An 8,063-nucleotide genomic window follows, 5' to 3' on the forward strand; every position below is an offset into this window, starting at 1 on the left:
AAAATAAATTTAATCTAGGTCAAGTGTGGGAATTCTTTATATTAACTGAGAGGGGGTCAGGGGGGGGGGGGGGGGGTGAATCAGTTATCCAAGGTCCAGATGTACAAATAAAACTTTTCACAGCTTAGTGAACCTATATCCATAAAACATTTTCATCATGCATGTATTCGTTAGATTATGCAATCACTTAAACTTGTAGGTTACTGTCAAATCTTCTTTGAAGAAATGTAAACATGAGACGTAACAGATTCAATAACAAATTTGACACAGTGATTTAACGTGGAAACCCAATTTGGAAAAATTCACCAGTAACATGCTACTAATTCTCACTCTTCTAAAGTGATGCCTTGTGAAAGGCCAACCCTATTAAAGGTTACAATGCACATTGTTAAATGTGACCTGGTTAAAGGATTTCAATCACCCTATTAGGAGTGAACGTTGTTAGAGGACTTTAGATCATTCACTTGGTGTTGGAAATATTCAAGACTAACAAAGTTACTGAGAGGGGAGGGGTGAATCAGTAAGCTTTAAAATTTAAACCAATTTAGCATAATAACAAATTCACCATTCATTCATCTACTTTACTGTATGCATGAAAAAGATTAACACACTGATTTGGTGACCCAGAAACCTTTCAAATTGAAAGTAAAACTGGGGTGGGGATGATGCCCACGAAACTTCAATACTACAGTATAAAGTTGTCCGGTTAAGGCTTACAGTGATCACTTCTGGTGATCTGCCTGTTAGGAGTAAGTAGGACTGCTAGATCCACCTTGTTAGAGGATTTACAAACATACAATGAAGTATGCACTCTGTTAGGAGATTTACAAAAGACTGTTAAGTCTACCCTATTAAAGGATTACAAAACTGATTCACCTGTTAGGATGAAGCAGTGGATCTACTTGCAACTAGTTTGCTGATTAGATCTTATGTACTGATCACTTGATGTGATGGATATATCTTTGCTGCTCCTTGATAACCTTGTTGAATACTCCGCTGTTGATTCTCTTTTAATTCGCTCTTACTTCACTGTTACTTCTCTTCATCATATCTATTTTCTTATATTGAAAATGGCACAATACATTACATATATACCATTCCAATATTTACAGCAACAAGGTCGGCCAAACACAAGTGGACAAAACATTATTGAGTCGGCTAGATAGTAGAAAACTCAAGTTCCTCAAACGCACTCGGTGACCTTCTGACACTCGGCATCCACTACATTACACGGCATCATCATGCACTCGGTAGAGGTAGGGGCTTGGTCCATACTAATCACTCTGAGTAGCTTGGAACTTGGTAACCACTGGTGACTCGGTAAACATTGTGTTCACTCGGTAGAAACTAACTCCTTCGATTCACTTGGTAAGCACTGAATACTTCTTTTACCTTTCTGTCTTGGTAATTACTGAAACCTTCATTTACCTTCCTTACTCGGTAAATACTAAATCCTTCGTTTACCTTCCTGACTCGGTGAACACTAAATCCTTCATTTACCTTTCTGACTCGTTTACCTTCTTGACTCGGTAAACACCAAAAACTTTGTTTACCTTCCTGACTCGATAAATACTGCTGAACATACTTGGTAACCAACGAATGCTCGGTATGAACTGTAAACTGAGTGATGAACTCGGTAAGCATTCAGAATCAAATAAGTGTTGTAACTAATGACAAATGTATCATTATTCCAACAATCTCCCCCTTTGGCATTAGTGACAAAAACACTTATGAGCCAAAATTTATATACAAGATCTGACAAACTGATTTGATTCTGCTGTGCTGAATATACATGGGCTACCTTACATATAACTCCCCCATACAATGTACACAAGGTTTTTACATGAGTTATATGACTTTATTTTTTATTACTTTATTACCTTCTCCCCTTTTGTGTCTGATTTTCTTCTATATATTACTTTCTCCCCCTGTTTGACAATAATGCCAAAGAATAAAAAAAAATGTATTTACATGGAGACACCAAAATGTGTGATAAACTCATAATGTACTTGAAGAATTAGTTGCAGAGTTTTATCCCAATTGTCTTGTAGGATTTTACATGTGGAGAGAGCTACTTGAACTTCTGCAGAAAGTTCAATCACATGGTCTACAACAGAGAAATTATTGTCATGGATCAATGTTTTTGAATATGCAATGTGCTTTTGCATTGTGTTCATGACAGGAAGGATCATATTCTGGATGTCAATCAGAGTAGACTTGATCCTTGCTTCCTCTCTCAGTAATTCTACCTGTTTCTCTGACAAAAATTTGATTCTCAGATGATGGGATGAACTTGCACTGTGGTTAGATTGTAGCATTTGGACACTGACCTTCATATCCGCATCAATTTTATTCAACTTTTCTTTTACTTCCTTTGTATACTCGGTAACATCACAAAGTTTTGCAAAAAGTGAGGTTACATTATTAAAAGAATTTTCAATGTCAGACAAAATTGAGGTTAATTCAACCTGTTTTAATGCAATATTCTGAGCAATGTGCTCAAGCACCTTATTGTCAAATTTCTTCTTTGCCTTTTCAATCAATTTTTCTTGGCCGGAGGGATCCTCATTCAATTTATTCACCGCTTCTTCTAGTTGTAACAAAATGTGTTGAGATGAATCCATATCAACACCTATAGCCTCTGTTATTATATTTTTAGCACTTTCAATAATGCTATACTCCTGGTCTCTTTCATGCCTGAGCTGTTTTTGCCTGGCCTTCTGCTCTAATAGCTGACTGATCATTCTCATTTCATCAACTAATGCAGTATCTAGATCTATCTTAGGAATGACAATGTCCTTATCTAGATCTATTTCTTCATCTAATGCCTTACTGGAAAACATGTATCTCTTTGGTTTTTCTGCAGTGACTGCACCTTTGCCCTTTGAAATTGAAACAATAGTTGATGATGCTGGACTGGCTGTTAAAACTGGAATGGGACCAACTAAAGGTAAACTAAGAGAAGTGTTGGCTGTATCAAAACTTGATGTACTTCCCAAAAATGATGTACTACTCAAAAATGATGTACATACTGGTATATTTGGAGAACTGATTGGAGCAAAAATTGGGGCCAATGTGGCTGAGGAAGATAAAATTGGTAAGAAACTGGGAAGACTTGCTGTACAAGCTGCAAGTGGAAGAGATATACTCGATGAAGTAGCTGCTACAATGGATGACTCGGTGGCTGATGATGTGCTTGGAAGCTTGGTAACTGAAGAAGTGACTGCTAGCTCGGTAGATGAAGTGCTTGGCACTTGCATTGCAGAAACCTGGAGCTGAGAGGAGATAGGTGGAGATTGATCAATTGATGAGGCTATTGAGCTCACAATCTCACCAGTAGAGGCTGCTTCTTCCTCCATTTCTCTTTTACCTTCTTCTTCCTCAATTTATTTTCTAGCTTCTTCTTCAACTTCTAACATTATTGATTGCAGGTCTTCTGGTATTTCTTCAATGTCATCACCCTCATCATCATCATCATTATCATCACTGCTGTCATTGTCCGTGATTTCAATAGTATCCTCACTGGGTTTGTGTAGATGATATATGTTTTTCCACATGTTTGTAGCATCATTTACCACATGCTCAATATCTTTGACAAGTATCAAACAAGTGTGGAATCTAATTATCATATTGCCTTCGTGATCTTTCAGTGATTTCTTCACTTCAGCATTAGAGAGATTTGGCAGGAGATTCCTCAGGGTCTGCTCATAAATGTCTTTGACAGTTTTGGTTGCAGCTTCCCATCTTGGTTGCAATCTTTCCAATAGCTCTTTGGAGATCTGAGAGGCTATCTGGTCCGGGGAGTATTTCCATTTTCCCATTTTGTTCAGTACCAGATCCTCAATCTGCATTTTCTCCTGTTCTGTTCTGGTTTCAAACTTTAATGCTTTGAAGTTTGTGAAGCTACCTCCTTCATCTAATTGCTTTAGTCTTGCTTCAAAGGTGAGTGGAGTCTTAACAAATACAGGTTCCTTCTTTCCCTGTCTTGTTCTCCTGGAGAATACTGCAGTGGTTTGCTTTGTAGGTTTGGTGAGAATCACCTTACCTTTCTTTCATTGAGGCTCTTCTTCTTCTTTTTCCTTTTCTTCATCTTCTCCTCTCCCTTCTGTTATCATGAGAGGTCCAGTATCAGCTTTTAGTTTTCTATCTTTCTCCTACCTTTAGAGATTGCTTGAGGAAGCTTGATTTCAAGCTCTATTCTAACCTTTGCCTCTTCATAGGTTCCAAATGCAGGAAACTTGGGATCCACTGGTTCATTTACCAGTGCCTCAATGATATCTCTGGCATCATCAATATTTAGCTCATAGGGCAATGGTTTTACCCATGCCACTCGGGGTTTGACTGCCTGGATGTAGACTCTGTCATAGTCAACCATGAAACAGATATCATCCTTATACTCTTCAACAAGTTTTGGAGGTATCCTGAACCTGTTGTTCATCCTTTCCTTGAAATCTTCAAAATAATTATCCATTACCTTATCAAAATTCATACCCATTTCTGCTATGAATTCATTTATTTGATACAAAATTGGAGTATCTTTCCTCCATACAACTGCACCCTTAGATGGAAATAATTTATGTACATAGAAAAATAAACAAACTAGCAAAGAGCCAAATTTACAAGGGTTTGTCTTTGCAGTCCTTATGCTATCCATGTTTTTATTCAATTGTTTTAATAGCACATCAGCTAGGTCAAACTCCATATTTTTCTTTACAATCTTATATGCCAAATCTACAGCCTCACAGGGTACACTATTCAGCCTGCTAGAACTATACAGTTTGTATGCAATAACACAAATACCAAATTTTAGTTCTATATCTGAAACATTGTTGAGCTTTAAACCTCTGCCATCCCATTCCGCTTGGGTTAATTTTTGGAGGTCATCTTGACCTAGGGTTTTGGTGGTTTTGGCTTTGGTCAACATTGGTAAGCTCGTGATCTTGTGGATCATGTTCTTTGTTATGAGGATGGGTTGTTCTAACCACAATTGTCCTTTATGCACATGGCTTAATATATACCTTACCCATTTTACTTGGAAACTCCTTGGCAGATGTGGGATATGGGTTAAACCTTTGGTTTCCAAATGTTTGAACTCGGGTTTTAGGGTTCCATCCACGCATAACTCGGCTAGGGTACTATCCATATCTAGTGTCCCTATTTCTTGCACAGTACACTTGAAATGAGTACAAATATAATTGATTAGAAGTACCTTTGGAGGGATCTGCGATTGAGCTCCATGCGGTTCGAGTGATTCAACGATGGCAGGAAAAATTTTGAAATTGGGCGCCTTCCATTCGACTCCCTTCACAAGCATTTCAGAACCTTTCTTCACCTTGCTGCCACTGGTGCTTGCGGATGCCATTGCTACTCGGTGAGAGAACAATTTTGTAAGACAATTTATTTGCTGGAAAATTGCTTCAAATCACTTGAACTTGCTTGGATGCACTTGAAAATATATTTTCTCTGTGAACTCTAAATTCACGATGAAAAATGAGATCAAATTCTGCCCTTTTGATCGAAATCCTATCATTAATGCTTAGGTACAAAGGTAGCTGAGAATTAGGGTTTTATAAATGGTCACCGACTTACTCGGTAAACCTTGCAACTCGGTGAACACACAAAACTTTCTTATCTTCCTGACCAAGCTCGGTAAAGTCTGAAAATCAACCTTACTTGGTAGATGCAACACTGTGAATTATGACTTGTATCTGCAATACTGATTTATCATTTCCACTCCTTCTTTTTGGAACTGCTTAGGATATGGCTTGAAGATGTAGTCCCTTATCCTTCTTAATAAGTCTAATTAGGAATGGTGGAGTCACCCATTCTTAGAGTGACATTTCCATCATTTGAATTTTCTTGCTCGGTAGACTTAGGAATCCACTATTGTTTCATTTGCTTTCGAATATTATCAGCTCTAATTTTCTTTTCATCTTCAACCTTTCCTATATTCATGCAATTCTTGGCTACATGACCAAGTTTAGTACAAGTATAGCATCTTATGGTTGTATCTTTCTTCCTTAGGTGATGCCTTCTATAGTTTGTTCCTATGTGTCCATATTCTCCACAATAGTGACATCTACACCAAGTATTGTAATCCCAACCAAATATTGCTTTGACAATTTGTTCTGCTGGATTGAGTGATTTTGATCTACATTCAGATGCCTTATGTCCTTGTTTCTTGCATTTGTGACACTTGCCTTCAAACTTTGGTTTCTCCTTGCATTCATTGGCTTTGTGACCATGCTGATTGCAATTAAAACATTTGCCATTGAATTTACCTTTACCATTACTCCAACATTTGTTAGATGTATGACCTATCTTGCCACAATGATTACAAGTGGCTCTTTGATTCCTTTGGGTACCTTGTTCAGAAGATTCACCTTCTTCCTTGTATCCAAGACCAGCTTTACCCTTTTTCTTATAAAAATTCTGCTCATTTTGCTCATTCAATTGACTCATGTCTGCTTGAGATTTCATCATCCTTTCATTGACTTGCTTTTCAATATTTAGATCATTTTCCAAGATTTCATTGATTTGTCTCTCAGTTCTTAAGTCATTCTGTAGACTTTCATTTTGTGCTCTGAGAATCCTGATTTCTTCATTTGCATTGGATAGTTGATCTGCTAGATCTTCATGTTTAAGGGATTGATTTTGAGTTTCATGACTTCTATCTTCCAATTCTTCTTGTGCTTTGTTTCTTTGTTCCAAAACTTCACATAGCCTGATTGACTGTATTTCTTGCTCTCTTTTAAGCTTTCTTACCTCTTCTTGCAGTGATCCATTCTTTTCTAGAAGTTCTTTGATTGCTTTTTCAGCTTCTTCTATATTACTTGATGGTAACAAATCTTCAATCCTTTCTTCAACATAAAAATGGTCATTTATTTGTCTTGCAAGTTCCTTTCTTCTTTTTAGGGATTGAGAAAGATGTTCCTTTGCTTCTTTGAGTTGAACCATGGCCATCTCCAAATCTAGCTTCTCATTCTCAATAGTTTTGTCAAGTCTGAATATCTCCATTGTCCTTGATCTTTGCTCAAGCTGTCAAGCTCTATCCTGAGAACCACAAAGCTCTGATACCAATTGTTGGAAATATTCAGACTAACAAAGTTACTGAGAGGGGAGGGGTGAATCAGTAAGCTTTAAAATTTAAACCAATTCAACATAATAAAAAATTCACCATTCATTCATCTACTTTACTGTATGCATGAAAAAGATTAACACACTGATTTGGTGACCCAGAAACCTTTCAAATTGAAAGTAAAACTGGGGTGGGGATGATGCCCACAAAACTTCAATACACCAGTATAAAGTTGGTCGGTTAAGGCTTACAGTGATCACTTCTGGTGATCTGCCCTGTTAGGAGCAAGTAGGACTGCTAGATCCACCTTGTTAGAGGATTTACAAACATACAATGAAGTATGCACTCTGTTAGGAGATTTACAAAAGACTGCTAAGTCTACCCTATTAAAGGATTACAAAACTGATTCACCTGTTAGGATGAAGCAGTGGATTTGCTTGCAACTGGTTTTCTAATTAGATCTTATGTACTGATCACTTGATGTGACGGATATATCTTTTCTGCTCCTTGATAACCTTGTTGAATACTCCGCTGCTGATTCTCTTTCAATTTGCTCTTACTTCACTATTACTTCTCTTCATCATATCTATTTTCTTATATTGCAAATGGCACAATACATTACATATATACCATTCCAATATTTACATCAACAAGGTCGGCCAAACACAAGTGGACAAAACATTACTGAGTTGGTCAAATAGTAGAAAACTCAAGTTCCTCAAACTCACTCGGTGACCTTCTGACACTCGACATCCACTACATTACATGACATCGTCATGCACTTGGTAGAGGTAGGGGCTCAGTCCATACTAATCACTCTGAGTAGCTTGGAACTTGGTAAACACTGGTGACTCGGTAAACATTATGTTCGCTCGGTAGAAACTAACTCCTTCGATTCACTTGGTAAGCACTGAATACTTCTTTTACCTTTCTGTCTTGGTAATTACTAAAACCTTCATTTACCTTCCTGACTCGATAAATACTA

The sequence above is a fragment of the Cupressus sempervirens genome, chromosome 11 (assembly GCF_028749045.1).
Source record: "Cupressus sempervirens isolate cs-2001-9-10 chromosome 11, ASM2874904v1, whole genome shotgun sequence".
NCBI lineage: Eukaryota > Viridiplantae > Streptophyta > Pinopsida > Cupressales > Cupressaceae > Cupressus > Cupressus sempervirens.